This window comes from Aptenodytes patagonicus, chromosome 2 (genome assembly GCF_965638725.1).
Source record: "Aptenodytes patagonicus chromosome 2, bAptPat1.pri.cur, whole genome shotgun sequence".
Classification (NCBI taxonomy): domain Eukaryota; kingdom Metazoa; phylum Chordata; class Aves; order Sphenisciformes; family Spheniscidae; genus Aptenodytes; species Aptenodytes patagonicus.
The window spans coordinates 58,608,353-58,623,811 of record NC_134950.1 but is presented as its reverse complement, the minus strand read 5'-3'; the positions used below and the strand labels follow the sequence as shown (position 1 = coordinate 58,623,811).

The window sequence follows — 15,459 nt, the reverse complement described above, 5'->3', positions numbered from 1 at the left end:
ACTTAAGGGTTTGTGCTCTGTTGGTGGAATTTGCAGGGAGGATGCAATCACAGATTATTATCTACAGGTGTGCTTTGTCACCTAGTAGCCTGTTGGATGAGATTGCTGAAGACTGCATTTCAAAGCACTAATGCTGCTTGAATCATTCTTGTTCCTGCTTACCTGATTCTCCATCAGACCAGTGTAAAAAATAGTATTGCACAATGCTAAAGTCAAACAGACACATCTCTCATCTTTTCTGATGGAAATAATGTGAAGAGTATCCTTTAGAAAGTAAGCTGGTTCCATGACACCACTAACAGAGAGGAGACATTTAAAGAGGTCCTGAAGTTATACTGCCTTATCTGATACTGACTTTGGCATAATTCTTCTACTCACAAATCTATTGTCATGGCTGATGGAAATTCAGACCTTTTCAATCAACATAGTTCCCTAAAGAAAAGAATTGGAAAATCTAGACTCTGAGTATAGTGACATCTGAGTTTACAGGGCCTCTATGAAGTACTTACCGAAAGATTTTGGCACTTTTTGTGGTTTCCTGGGCAACCTTAATCTTGACTTTGTTGTGCCAGGGTAGTTTCTTAGCAGTTTGGATTTACCTCTCAATTCACATACTTTCCTGTTTCCTTAGAAGAGCTTGTAGGTATTCCAGGTTCTTCTTCAATCCCATGTCTGTCTTCTAAACACTGGTCAACAGAAACTGATACTCTTTCTTACCTGAAGAACTCACTGTGATTTGACTGAGCAACAGGTTGACACCAAACATGTAGTTTTCAGTGCATTAGCTGAAGAATGACAGATTTTCAAATCGTTTATAGACAGGTTTCCTTCTAAACATCCATTTCTGTGTCCTGCCTACAGTTATGGCCATTGGTCTACTTCCCCTGAGAAAAGGAATGTGTGAAACTTTTTGTGAATTCTCTGAGAAGAGTTCTTGGAGAGTCTCAGGTTCTGGTTTAGAGTGACCCCTCAAGCTGTCATCCTTTTTTCTTTTTACTGAGAAGATGAAGAGAGGAAGCAGGAGTTTCAGAATTGTCTGATGAACTATTCATGACTGCATGGCACATAGTGACAGTACCAATCCGTTTTTACAAGTGGAAGTATAACTTTTGTTGTACCAGTTTTTACTAGTGTTTTCCAATAACCATTAGTTTGAGGGGGGAAGGAAACAAAGCTAAAGAAAACCCTCTTGTTTTATCTGTTTGTGCGTATGGTTTCTGTTGATGCAGATGTTCACCCAGTCTGTGTATAGGGGAAGCTGGATAAGGAAGAGAACTTTCTCCTCCAGGTTCTGGCAGGGAGAAGCAAGGCAGAGTTTCATTTGTGTTGTGGAAAGCATATCCTGACCTATCCTAATTATGATGACTTAGTGTTTTGCTTTTATTTTAGCTAGGATAGATGCCAATCCTTTTTTAAAGTCTTTGAAGGACTTAGCAAAATTATATCCTGCCACAATGCATTTCACAGGTTGGGTTCATTTAAAAGAGAATCTGCATTGAATTAATCCATTCTGCATTCTTTTTTGGTTTTGCTTTACAATTATTTGGTGTGATTATAGTAGTATCAATGGACAGAGATACCCATGGTGCTACACAGTCTTGACACCTAAGCTAAAGGAAAAGAAGTGCAAAGGATTGCACAAGGTTAGTATTATTGCTAATTGTTATTCATAAATGGGATATGAGTTATAAATAGATCAAAGTCATTTCCAAAAATTCCTCAGAGTGGGATAGATTTGAATTATACCAAATTTAGAGTCTTTGTGAATTGCAGTTGAAGTATCTTGACAGAGCTATGAAACAAGGCAAGGAAGCAGGTGAGAATTAGGGTGCTTTTGAGATCCGGTCTGTTAGCTATAGAGTTCAGATCTCTCACCCCTTGGTGAAGAAGCCATCTTCACGAAGTATTACAGTACAGGAGTGGAAAAGGTCTGATTAGCATTTGTATTTCATGCCTTAATTCCTACATGTATATTATTTCTCTCCATGCTCTCCTACTTCCCCACACCATTTTTCACCCAGTTTCTACCAGTCAGTCTAAGAAACTAACACATTGTCTTTTGGCAGGGACCCATACCAATTGGGTGGGCTTAGTTTATGTTGACTGTGTAAGTATCCAGTGGAGCCAGCAAAAACAGGGCTGAAAAATAAATAAAGTAAGCATAAAAGGTAGGAAATCCCACTCTAGGTAAAGCTGTCAGTCATTTTTACAGGGGAAAATTACCAGGATGGTGTGAGAATGGGACATCAGTAAATGCCCAGCTGTGAGTTAAAGTTTCTCTTAAAAGTGCTGAAGGTGGCAGTTGCGAGGGAAGCACTCATTGGGGAACCTGGGTGCAGCTTCCCAGATAATACGCAATTACTGTGTTGGATTTGTGTGTTTCGCTGCCCCTTCTGTGCCAGGAGAAGTGACTGACAGGATAAACAGAGCCATTTTCTAGATGCCAAGAGCAACAGTGGAGAGACATCCTAATTCTCTCCTTTTAGAGTCTGAAAAAGTTTATTTGATTAAAACTAAGTCCCATGTGATTTGATAGACACTAAATCATCTAGTTTGCGTCACTGATGGCAGCAATCTTTCTTCAGGGGAAAAGGCTTTCTTAGGACTTCGGATAGTTTCCCCATATTGTGTGTCTTACTGCATTACACTTCTCCTGAATTTCATATTATGATATGTTCATGAGAATTAATTTCTTATTAATTCAATATTTCTGAGTGTAACCATTTTGGCCCACTATCCCTGTCACCTTTTTAAATTGTGTGCCTGTGTGTGGAGGTGTATCTTTCTAGAAAGTGCAGAGGGATTTTTTTTCATGTCCAGAGGATGGAAAAGAAAGGGGAAATCTGTAACTTTTTTAGCTAAAACCAGCCAAACCACCAGTAAATCAAAGAGTCAAAAGTTAAATAAAACAAACTTTATTAAAAAAAAAACCAAACAAAACCCACTATGTGGCTATATATTTTACTTGTCTTTTTTTTTCTTTCATTTCTGTCACTTAAATAATATTTTTGAGTCTTCTATTTCTGTTTTGTTCAAATCATCATTTTTTCCTGAAACCTTTTCTCCTTTGGATTAAGTCTTTTTATTCTTTTGAGCTTTCTAGTGTCCTTCCACTAAACTTTTCCTTCCTTGTCTCCTCCTGGCTCACTCAATTCCCCAGTCACAATCTCTGACCAACATTCCTACGTCTTACACTTCCATCTATTTTCCTAGTTTATCACCTTGTACTTTCCAGTTATTGAACTTATGCAACTTCTCTCCACCAAGTTTAGGGTTTTTCCAGGCTATAGAATTAGAAATTAGTCCAGAATGGACAATGTCAGTCTAGATTAATTTTAATTTTGACAGAAACGTAAAAGATTAGAAACACTGGGGGAAAAAAAGATTATACTTGCTGAAAGAGTTCAGATGGTGTTTAAAGCTTAATGAGTAAAGTTTTTTTCTCCCCTCCCTTAAATATTAATCTTCTTTAAAAATGCAATTACTAAGATAAAGTAATATTAATCCTTAATCATGGAGATAAGGCACAGTCTTCTGTCTCTGCATATGTTCAGTATATTTGTTTTAAGATACTACCTGCCAGGTGAAAATACCAACCTCTTCTAAAGTGCAGGAGACATTGCCTTCAGTTAGAGCTGAAACGCTGAGTTATTTAAGATTTAGCTGAATGTGTTGTTTGCAGACATACTACTTAATTGTCCATGAAGCTGGCTGAATAAGGGAAAATATATTCATGAGCATTTATGTGCAGCTGAAAATGTATTCGGTTGACTCCCTTGTTCAGCTCTGTCTATTATTTATAATCCTTGAAATCAGTGATTACAAATCTGATTCAACAGCAAAATGTACTACTCTGCATGAAACAACTATGAAAAAGTTTCATTGTAAATAACATTTCTTGTCTACAGGGGTAATTTAAAACTTGACCAATTTTTCAAGGGTTGCTGATGGGAACTGCTTTTGTGGCAGATACCTCTTTGCATGTGTTGTAAAGCCATGTGATTTCGGCAGTGATTTTCTATATGAATTATCTCTAAAATCAGCAACTGATTGGCTACCTAGTTCTCTGAAGATGAGAAGTGGGCAGTAAACTCTGCAATAGCTTAGTTTCTAACTTCTTTGATTGTGAGATTATTATATTAGTGCTTTTTTTTGTGTGTCTAAAGTCTACTGTAATGATGTCCTTGTCCTTAAGAAAGGCTTGTACATGCTGTTGTGATAGAAATAATAAAGCATGACTATATGCATTCGCCCTATCTTGGGCCAATAGCTCATTTGGCAGTACAAAATAACTGTTTTATGTGGCTTTTTTTCTGTAACAGAGGTGAGTTTGCATTTAGTTAGTTTTGTTAATTTTCCTTGATTTCATTTCATAATTTCTGATTAATAAGACTCTGTAGCCAGTCACCATGTAAATAAAAAAAAAAGGGGGAGGGTGGTGGAAATCAGTTAATTTCACATATGGACTGGCTTTTGCTGACTCTGCTTATGTTAATGACAAAAAGAATGGGATTGCTTCTGAATTAAGTTACTGCTCAGCATGACAAAACTTACATCTTCTGTATTGAAAAAATTAATTTGGCATAGCAGTCAGATCAGTAAAAATGATGTTTTAAAAATGTGTAGATTGATAAATTGATAAACAATATCCAAATCATAATAATTGTTAACTGAACATTCTTTTGAGTATTGCTGAAACCATGGTAAAGAAATGGAACAGTGGAGTTTGTTTTGCAGATATGAAAGGGCTTGTGATTTGGAATAATCTGCACAGAATTGCAAGATGCAGAAGGGTTACAGTGACAAATTTGGATCACCAGATATAGCTGAAGAGGTTTTGGGGGAGTATTGATCCAAATGAATACAGCAAAAATTTTTATACAAATGTTATTTTGATTTCCCAATGTGAACAACGCCCCTATGTGTATGTATCAGTTCTATAATGCAACTGTATTATTAGCAGTCTTTTTACGTTCAGCTGCACTAGTTTTCTGGAGTTTCACACTGTCTAACTCAGACATCTGACTTCAGACATCTAACTTAAATGTTCAGGTTATGATTTGGGTCATATATTCAGTGAATAGAGATAGGCTCCTCATGATGGTGCTCTGAGTTGGCCATTTGAGCCTCCAGCGAGTCCAAAAAATCTTAAATTAGATGCTTAATTTTATACCTGATCTACACTGCATAGTATTAAAACTTCTGAACAAAATAAGGAGCTTAAGTGAATGTTGTCATGTGATACTCATGAAAGAGAAAACAGATTGTTAAGCTCTTAATTGTAAAGTCTTGCACTGAAATCTTCATGGTTGAGTGGTTTGTAGTAAAAAAAAAAAAGTACTTTCTATATTAGTGCATGTTCTGCTCTGAAACAGCTTCAGTTTTTAGCTTTTCAAGATTTTTTGAACATTGCTTGTGAATGAACTGCTGCCCAAAGTATATATGCAGAAATCACTTGAAAATAACTTTAAAAAAACACAAACAAAACCAAAGCACTGATTTCGAGCTATATGTGTAAAAAAGGTTTAACAAAATTCCTCTCCTTCATTAGTCCTGTTAAAACTACGTCCTTCTGATGGCAAGCGTCATACTTAAAACTGTAATACAGGACCATCCGCAAAGAATGAAACATTTAAAGAATATAACCTCCTAATGTATTCACTAATAGATATATTGGAGTAGTCTTTCACGTCTGCTACTATGAAATGGTGATGTTTGCAACCTTACATGTCTTTCTCTGTATCAAAAATTTGAAAAAGATCCTTAAACTTTTTGGTCTTTTCCTTTTAAGCCAGTTCTAATAATTTTCACAGCAGCATTATTAATAGGATGTGATGGAAAACACAAATATTGTAGCTAATTTGGATGCTTTCAGGCACTCTGGTTTTCTTAAATTATATGCATAAAAAATGAGTTTGTAGGTTGGAAATACAGACTCTGATTTTGAAAAGACTTGCTCGCATGGTTTCTGTTGCCTGCTTTGAACAGAGATTCAGTCAAATGTGCATCTTAAGGCTTACAAGTCTGTTACTGCTTCAGTTTAAGGAGATGTTTTTAGTTCAAGCAGTTGGAGTTCATGACTTTTTAGTTTGATCTCATAACAATTACATCACCTACGATTAGTATATTATTTTGGGGGCATTGTAGTTGGACTGCCCCAAATAGGGGATAACAACCCACCTGGTTTCACTATCTGAAAGTGCAGTCACAACAGAGGTACCCAGTTTGTGCATCTGAGGTGTATGTTTGAAATCCTGTTCACCCTTGCAAGGGGTAAAAGCTGTACCTGTTTACTGGATTTTTCCATAGCATTGACAAGTTGTATGCTGCACTTCCGTTCTTCAAAACAGTTTTCTGTCCTGTCTGCCAGAATGGACATTGACAGGCCATAGACCTAGTCATGTTCTAATCTTGTTATAAATTAAAACCTATGAATTGGCTACACGGGGAAGGGATATGTTTTAAAACATGTTTAAAACATAAAACACATTTCAATGAAAACTCTTCATGTTTTTGGGTGGTACAACTTGAGTTTTGACCTTTTTCTCTTTAGATTTACTATGTGTTTATATGCTTTTGAGAAGGGTTTAATCCATGTTTCACCTGTGTAACCACAAAGACAATTTGTTCCTTTTTTTGAAAATGATTTATTACCTGTTATCCTTAACTGCTCAATAGAAAGTACTCCGGGCAACAATAGAGATACTGATTAAAGGGGGTTGGAGAACTCTTTACGATGTCTTTGGAACTACTGAGTTTCTTTGTACAAGCCCAAAGCATTAATACGAAGATTTATTTATAACTCAAAAAACGCTTTTCAGCAATTAAAAATGGGATTTCTACTGGGTTGGGCATGTGTTTTCCTATGGAGGCATGCCAGGCTGCTACATAAACATCCTTTGGCTCAAAACACTGCATCTTGGCTAGGTTTCTCCACTTCCAACATTATAAGTATTCTCTTGGGAGTGAACAATGGAGCATGTTATTTATAATCAGTGGTCCAAATCCTGAAGTACTTATTCATGGAAGTTTTAGCAATGGATGAGTGAGAATGAAGCGATACCTTTCCATTAACCAACGTCAGAAATCCTCTTGCATCTTACGAACCAGAAAACATTTCTGTTAATGGTACTGTGTGCTTTCTCACTATTTATTATCAAAACATTTTCTTAAGAAATGAATTAAAAATCTCTCCAACTACGTGAAAGTGTACTCACAAGAAGCATTGCACTGGCAGCGTTGGGTACAGAAATCTTGTATCTGTCTTACATTGTTGCGTATGATAAATAATACCTGTGCCTTTCTCACTGCCTTGTAACGCTGTTCCCAAACGGGATATTCCACTGTGAGAAGGTAGACTCCAGTTCCTGGGCTGTTTTACTTTTTGGCTTCCACAGAAAATATGTAAGCAGGGGCTCCCATTAAGCAGTTGATTAGATGATGTGCCACTCACTTTCATCATCATTTATTACATGAGTGCTGGCAATGTTTTTGGACCCGAGTATGGCAGAAACTCAGCAGCATGTTGGTTGAAGCCTTGCAGACAAAGCCAAGCCAACAGAGTTGGGGCGATGGATGCAGAAGCCAGGAGGAGAAGATAACTAGAAATTTATTCTGACTTGCAGTTAAATAATTAATATGGGCTTTTTTGTGTGGTTATCAATGACCGTAGGTCTTTGGAAAGATTCAAATGAAAAGAGGGGTAGAGCTCTTGGTACAGAGGGCAGGAATTCTTCAGAGGGCTTTGAAATAAGGTGCTTGCAATTAGGCTGGTGTGATTTTTGGGGGATGGTGGTGGAAATACTGAATTAAATGGAGAAGAAACCATTTTAAAGGGGGTTGACACTATCACAAGTTTAAATCCAGCAAACTGTATTGTAAAACTGAGGACATTTATAGTTGCATTAGGTTTTGTATTATTTAATTTATTTTAAAGCGATATTTCTTCTTAGATATTGTTTAGGGGAAAAAAAATCAGTTTAGGTTGATCTGGAAGGGATTTCTTTATTTATTTTAATGTTTCAAGTTGATCCCAAGCCTATCCTCTGCCCTGGTCATAGTCAGCTTCAGACTGACTATGTCATTGTTTAATTAACAATGTTTAATTTAACTCTAGCAGTAAATAAAGACCTAGAGCCAAAACAAAGCTTCCTTTTCACCCCAAGGTATAGGTAAATGCAAATTTATTTAATGGAGAAGTAATTCAGAGGCATAGGTAAGACCTCTCAGAAATTTTTTTCTTGGCAGTAACTCTGAAAACATTCTTTTTTTTCCCCCAATTCATTAAGCTACATGCAACACCTAAATAATATCAATTGTACTTTATACAGCTTGTGAAGGTTACTTTTCTAGCCTGTCTTTTGTGTTCTTCTTTGTTAAAATCATTGAAAATTAGTCAATTTTCTTCCTTTCAAGGAACTATGTCCAAAATAAAACTTTCATTATTGTTGTATTTGGAGGGTGAAAGGGCAGAAATGGGAATCTAATGTAGAAAAAATACGGTAAATTAAGAGAGTTTGTTAGAAGCTAGCTGTCCTCCCAACTAACACTACTAAAGCCTAAGGAGAAATTTCTGCCATGAGTTAGAGCGAGACGAAGGCAGAAAGTCTGCTTTAGACCCAGCTGTGAAGTTGAGCACTGACAAGAGTGCTGTCCTGAATGTGCACACTTTCTCAAATTCGGGATCTGATGTAGGCTTACTGTGGATATGAAAGGATTTTAAACTCAGAATGACCTTGTGGCATGTTTTTAAAATTGAAGTAAATAATGAAATTACGAAAATGATTTTTACTAAATCATGTAAAAATAGCAGCATCTGAGGCTGTAGAATATGATTGAATATGCGTCATGTAGTCCTGCAGTCCTAATACTGATCAGTCAGCCCACAGATTTTGATGGAAAGAGGATGGTGCTGAGTATGCCAGAAAAGCCAAACTTTTAAGAATTTGTTCTCTCCTTTTTGTCCTGAAGCATGAATTTCTCTGAGTTAAATTGCTCTTTTTTTAGCGTGTTGCATATGTAAATGTTTGAAAAGTCTCGCAGTTCTTTCTGTGCTGGTTTTGACCAGCAGGGATGTATACATTTTTTTTGTTCATTGGCATAATTTTATGTGCATTATTTGTGTACATCTCAGCTAGGATCCACGTGTTTGAAATACAGCTCTGAATGCAGAGGAGTCTTGGTGGCAAAAGCTTGTAATGGAAGTTGATTATTGGTTGTAAATGTTATAGCTTATTTTTTCGGGCAATATTTTGGAAGCAGGCTCAGGTTTTAGGCGTCGACAAAGGAGGCAGTTTCCTTGAGCGCCCTTCTGCTGTCTGCTGTAGCTGCGACAGTACTTCGGAGAGCCAGGCTGGCTGCTTCGTATTGCATCTCACACTAGTATACTCCTCACCTCCCTGCTGCTGCTCAGCCTGCGCAGCACAGCAGTAAGCATGAGCCTCCGTCCCAGTGATGCCCCTTTCTCATGCCCCGTCCTCCCCATAGCAGGAATCAACCAGCCCTTGGGGTAGCAAAGTTACATTGTGCCAGTTCTGCTGAGATATCTTGACTGAGCTGTGTCAAAAGCTGTATGATACAGAGAGAAAATGGAAATAAAAATTATTACGGTGGTATAGTTCCTTAGCTCTGTAAATTAGTAAGCAGACTGTAGAGAAATAGGAGGGATATTATTGAATCTACATTACAGTAGCATCATTTAGAAGTCAAAATCACATTGCAGGAAGAAGGTAAGAGGTTGATAAGATCTGGCTGGGTTCAGATAATACTAGAGGAGAAAATCAATGTGGAATGGTTATGGGATACTACAAATTAGAGGATGAATGATCCTAATAACCATCTAGCCAAATCTTTCCCTAATGCAAACAACTTCTCAAACAATTATTGACTTGTGAAAAACCAGTGTTATTTTAAAATTGGGTTTGGAGGGACTAAGGACGTCAGAGAGAATTGGTCATCACTATTCTCATAATCCAAAGTTAACAAAAAACAGTCTTTAAGGTTTTCTTAACCTTAAGTGCAAAATAAGGTTAGGGAAACTAGGTGGTGACTGAAGAGCTCAAGCATTTGAATGTGGTGACATTTTCTGGTTAAAAATGCAGCAACCTTTCTAGAACTCCCACCTTAAGCACTGGTGGCTTTTAGGGGTGAACTCCAGACCTAACTTTCTGACCAACCACTCCCATACGGAGCATTAAGAATAAACAGAGAGTTTGCAAGGAATGAGTAAAAGGGGAATAATCTGTAAAGAAACCATTTTAGAGGTCAAGAAGTGTTCAGATGAAATAGGATTTGCCAGAAGTCAAGCTGAGTTAAACTCTGCAAAGGAAACTGAAACAAGGAATAAAAATGTGTTTAGCCACACAAATATAAAATAATAAAAAGCGTGGCTGGTAATACAATAGGGATGAAGTAAGATTTAAGTATCATCTGGGTATGGCCAAAACTTTAAGCAGGAGTGTGCTTCAGTTTTGAATAAGGGCAGTACTGTTAAACACAGAGACAAAGGCAAAAGTGCCTACTGGGAAGGAGGTTGGAAAAAGGAAAACTACTATATGCAAGGGAGAAGTAAGACCCAAGGACTTTAAATGCTTAAGTTTTAAAGGCTGAATAATCTCCCTCCTGAAAGCGAGTGTGATACCCTAGGTTGAAGAATGAAAATACTAGCTCAAATGCTGAAAAAAAGGGGAAATGATCTTGCATGTGAACTCCTGTGAACTCATGTTTTCCAAATTTTGGAATACATTTGGAAGAGAAGAATAAATAAAAATCTTGAAGCAACTGAAAAAAAGAGATGAAATTAAAATGGCTTTTCTGAAATTGGGTTGTGCTAAACAACAAAGATAATGTTTTGATAAGATGAATTTAGACTAAGTGCTGAGAAGGACTGTGTGGCTACTGAAGCAAAGAAAGATGTTAATATACAAGAGATGTTAATGTACAAGAATGAAAAAGAAATAGCGTATCTCATCTATTTTAAAATAACTTCTACTTTTTCAGTCTGCAAGGGGAAATTGTTTTGGATTTGGATCAGGGGATATTCAAGGAGAAAGGCTTTTTGGGATAAACGAGGATGCTGGCACATCATCTAGAGACTGTGCATGCATGGTGGACTGTAGATTAGGAGTTTCCTAGGTGTCAGCTTCTAATAAAAACAGTGAGCGTAAAGACCCATCTCATTTTAAAGTGGAATATGATCCTTTTATGAACCAGAATATATCCTTTGGTCACCTGTGATGGTAGGAAGTAGAATTGGTGACCCAGCTGATGCCTCTAAACGTGCGTTACCCAAATGATTTGCTCAACGTCTCCAGCAAACCTGCGTATAAATGGTAACAGTCAGATGGTTTGCAGAGGTTTCCTGTCCATGTGTTGAGTGGTTTGGGGAGGGTTAGTGGGTTATGTTACATTAGGTCCAATTAACAGTTGCAGGCTTGAAACTTTCTGGTGATTTGGTTAAGGTGATGGACAATGTTGGAAGACTTTGGAGCATTACTGTGGTCATCAGTACTGTGTTCAAGAGTTCAAAAGTCAGAAGAACTGTAAGTTCATTTATGGTAGAGGAGGGGTTGTCTTAGAGGATTATGTTTAGGTTTGGAAAATAAAAGAGTTGGAAGAATATAAAACACATTTTGGGCCTCCCTATTCTCATTTCTAATACCACTGTGTGTTAAACAACCGTGTTTCATTATGCTGTCATAAAGGAAGAGGAGAAAAAGCCAGTAAACTATTAGGTATGTGTTTTTATTATTATGACCAACCTGTAGGTAAGAGGAATTCCAATAAAAGCACTGTGCAATTTTTTAAAGGCAGTGCAGCTGTTCCCATTTACTCCGCTGCTGTTGCTGTTGCCTTGTTTGAAGGCAGTCACACTACAGTAAGGCACGTCCTGAATCTACCACACCGTACTTCAGTCAACTAGATGATGTCTGAAGGAGCATTAAGAAGCGAGCCCTGGACTGTATTAGCCAGCAAGGTGGGTGATGGCGTTAGCATCACTTCTCGTTGCAGTGCCTTGGCACCAGCTTTTTGCTATCAATTACTCTCTGGTAATACCAGAAATATGTCCACTGAGATAAACATAATTTCTTTAAAATTCATACATAATTTATTTTTCTTCTGTGTTTTCCCTTCTCATCCTACCTTATTTTATTTCAAATAGGTTCTGATCAGCAAGAGAGGGACCTACTGTGTCCCTCAAATTGAGTGCTGAGCATGGATTTTTTTTTTTTTTTCATTCTGTATTTCATCCTCTCACATGGAAGAGTGTGTGTGTCTTTTGACAGGAGAGTATTATGACAGAAAATAATACTGGCTCTAGAGCACAGTAATTGGTCAAAAGATTGACCTCTTTTATCAGACTTCAGAGCTGAGCCTGACTATTTGTGGATGATCCTGTGTCTATAACGGATTTGAATCCAGAGTCTGAATCTGCAGAAATTTGGAAAGCCTCAGGTAGACATCTAGGTTGGTGTTACTTCTTTGTAGATCAACGCTGTACTTTCATGTCATAGTGATCCTCAAATACAACCTCCACTGTAAGAGTACTGTGGCCTTGTGTGGTGGGTTGACCCTGGGTGAACACCATGTGCCCACCAAAACCGCTTTATCACTCCCCCTCCTCAGCTGGACAGGGGAGAGAAAACATAACGAAAGGCTCGTGGATCGAGATAAGGACAGGGAGAGATCACTCAGCAATTACCGTCATGGGCAAAACAGACTCGACTTGGGGAAAGATTAATTTAATTTATTGCAAATCAAATCGGAGTAGGGTAATGAGAAAATAAATCTTCCCCCCACCCCTCCCTTCTTCCCAGGCTCAACTTCACTCCCGATTTTCTCTACCTACTCCCCCACAGCGGGGCAGGGGGACGAGGAATGGGGGTTGTGGGCAGTTCATCACACGTTGTCTCTGCTGCTCCTTCCTCCTCACACTCTTCCCCTGCTCCAGTGTGGGGACCCTCCCACAGGAGACAGTCCTCCACGAACTTCTCCAATGTGAGTCCTTCCCACAGGCTACAGTTCTTCATGAACTGCTCCAGCGTGGGTCCCTTCCACGGGGTGCAGTCCTTCAGGAACAGACTGCTCCAGCGTGGGTCCCTTCCATGGGGTGCAGTCCTTCAGGAACAGACTGCTCCAGCGTGGGTCCCTTCCACGGGGTGCAGTCCTTCAGGAACAGACTGCTCCAGCGTGAGTCCCCCGTGGGGTCACAAGTCCTGCCAGCAAACCTGCTCCAGCGTGGGCTCCTCTCTCCACGGGTCCACAGGTCCTGCCAGGAGCCTGCTCTAGCGTGGGCTTCCCATGGGGTCACAGCCTCCTTTGGGCATCTACCTGCTCTGGTGTGGGGTCCTCCATGGGCTGCAGGTGGATATCTGCTCCACTGTTAACCTCTGTGGGCTGCAGGGGGACAACCTGCCTCACCATGGTCTTCACCACGGGCTGCAGGGGAATCTCTGCTCCGGCGCCTGGAGCACCTCCTCCCCCTCCTTCTCCACTGACCTTGGTGTCTGTAGAGTTGTTTCTCTCACATATTCTCACTCCTCTCTCTGGCTCCAATTGCACAGGGTCTTTCTTCCCCCTTCTTAAACATGTTATCTCAGAGGCGCTACTACCGTCGCTGATGGGCTCGGCCTTGCCCGGTGGTGGGTCTGTCTTGGAGCCGGCTGGCACCGGCTCTATCGGACATAGGGGAAGCTTCTAGCAGCTTCTCACAGAAGGGGCCCTGTAGCCCCCCTGCTACCAAAACCTTGCCATGCAAACCCAATAACCTTGTCTTTTTCTCCTCATCTCTTGAAGTGGTCTGCCTTTCTTTCTCCTTTTCAGTTGTGTGTTTTAACGTGTTTGTTTCTTGATCACCTAGTGCAGTGGTTTGTGCTCCCACTGCTTTGTTCCTTTCATGAGCACTGAACTACCCTCGAATTATTCCTTGGTGCTAAGTGGATGAACAGGAATCCAGGAGGGCACGACACATAGATGCTATTTATGAACTGCTTTTTTACAGAGCTTTTGAGAGTAAAAGAAGAACTAAGTAGCAAATTCTTGACTGTTTACCGGTTGTACTTCTGATTGTTCTGAGAAATCATTTAGTACTGCAGTGATACAGGCCCTGGCATCTTCAACTGTATGTAGACAAATATCTATGTAGGTTGTATAGATCTGGTACCCCACTCAGCCTGAGGACCTGTCTGGCCTTCACGGGCAAAGACTGAGTGCTGGATTTGGACCTCGTGCCTGAAAACAGGAATACAGAGCTGGTCTTTGTTCTTAGTGTCTCGCTCCTCTAGGGCACCATCTGTCCAGCTTCTGACCTGAAGGTGCCTCTCTTAATTTCTTTGGTTTCTGCAGTACTAACTGCAGGACGCTATCAGAGGCGCAGATGACAAGGAAGGTTTTCAAATCATTGGGAACTTGTAGGTGGAAGAGGAATGTCCCCTCCTCCTGCTATCGCCATTGTCTGAAACGTAGGCAAGCTGCCTGGAGTTGAAATCACAGGGACTGAGTTTGCAGCAAGAAAACTGCTCATTTTCAAGCACTCACAAAGCTTTGATTAAATTATTCATGATAACGCTTTTTGTCACTACTGTTTATATTCCAGTGAGTGAACTTGTTAGTAAAATAAATAAATAGCATTCAGCAGGCTGCTTAGGGCCGGGGGGTGTGAGCATGTATGTGTGGAATGGGAGGCAGTAACAAGGTGCCGATTCATTTCTTTGCGTGCCAAGAGCAGCACCTGACTCTGTCATTAAGCAAGAGGTTGTCCATCAAATATTTATCATGCAGGCATTCCAAAAGGCTTTTAAGGGCCCATGAGAACACCGCTGATCAGCAGGAGGACAGAAGTTTTTGGAGTGTTTTCTTTTTTCTTTCTAATGATGTATGTGTGAGGGGGCTTATGCTGCAATTTCAGTTATAGCTCATTGACATTATGTTAAGAGTAAGACAGCAGACATGCTTTAAATTGTGTGGACTTTTTTGTCAACACAGAAGAATAAATTGTGCCCTCATAGAAAGCACCCGCTTTTCAGTGCAAGGATGTTTAGCTGGTCAGATTTTGCTCGCTGCTTTGATTTCTGCTACTTCCGTGGATCTGGTTTATTGCATCTGTCTTAACAACTAAAGAAATGTTTTCTGGGAAATAAATAGTTCCATGACAAAGATGTATTGTAGTGAGCAGCTGTTTCACTGTAATGGGAGCCTTAATTGAAAGGATTATTGCAGCAAAACGTTTCCTAGTTGTTTGTGTTGGATGATGTGGCTGAGAAGGATACAATATAGTAGCAAATTTTAAACAAGAATGATATCTGTTTTGCTTTCTGCTAGATCTTCAGGGTAGCTAAGCCCGAAGATCAGTTCACTCCCTTGGGACCAAATCTGCTGACCTTACTTAGGGAAAACTCCCACTAGCAGTGGGAAATTTGCTTCTGTAAGCAGCGCAGGAAATGCCCTGTAATATATTAAGAA

The 15,459-nt window shown here is 39.4% G+C and overlaps 1 protein-coding gene across 1 annotated transcript in view; it reads left to right on the top strand.

The window, feature by feature from the left end:
* Positions 1-15,459, top strand: part of PIEZO2 (piezo type mechanosensitive ion channel component 2) — a 324,199-nt gene that overhangs the window by 60,888 nt on the left and 247,852 nt on the right. The gene's annotated exons all lie outside the window — the stretch shown is intronic.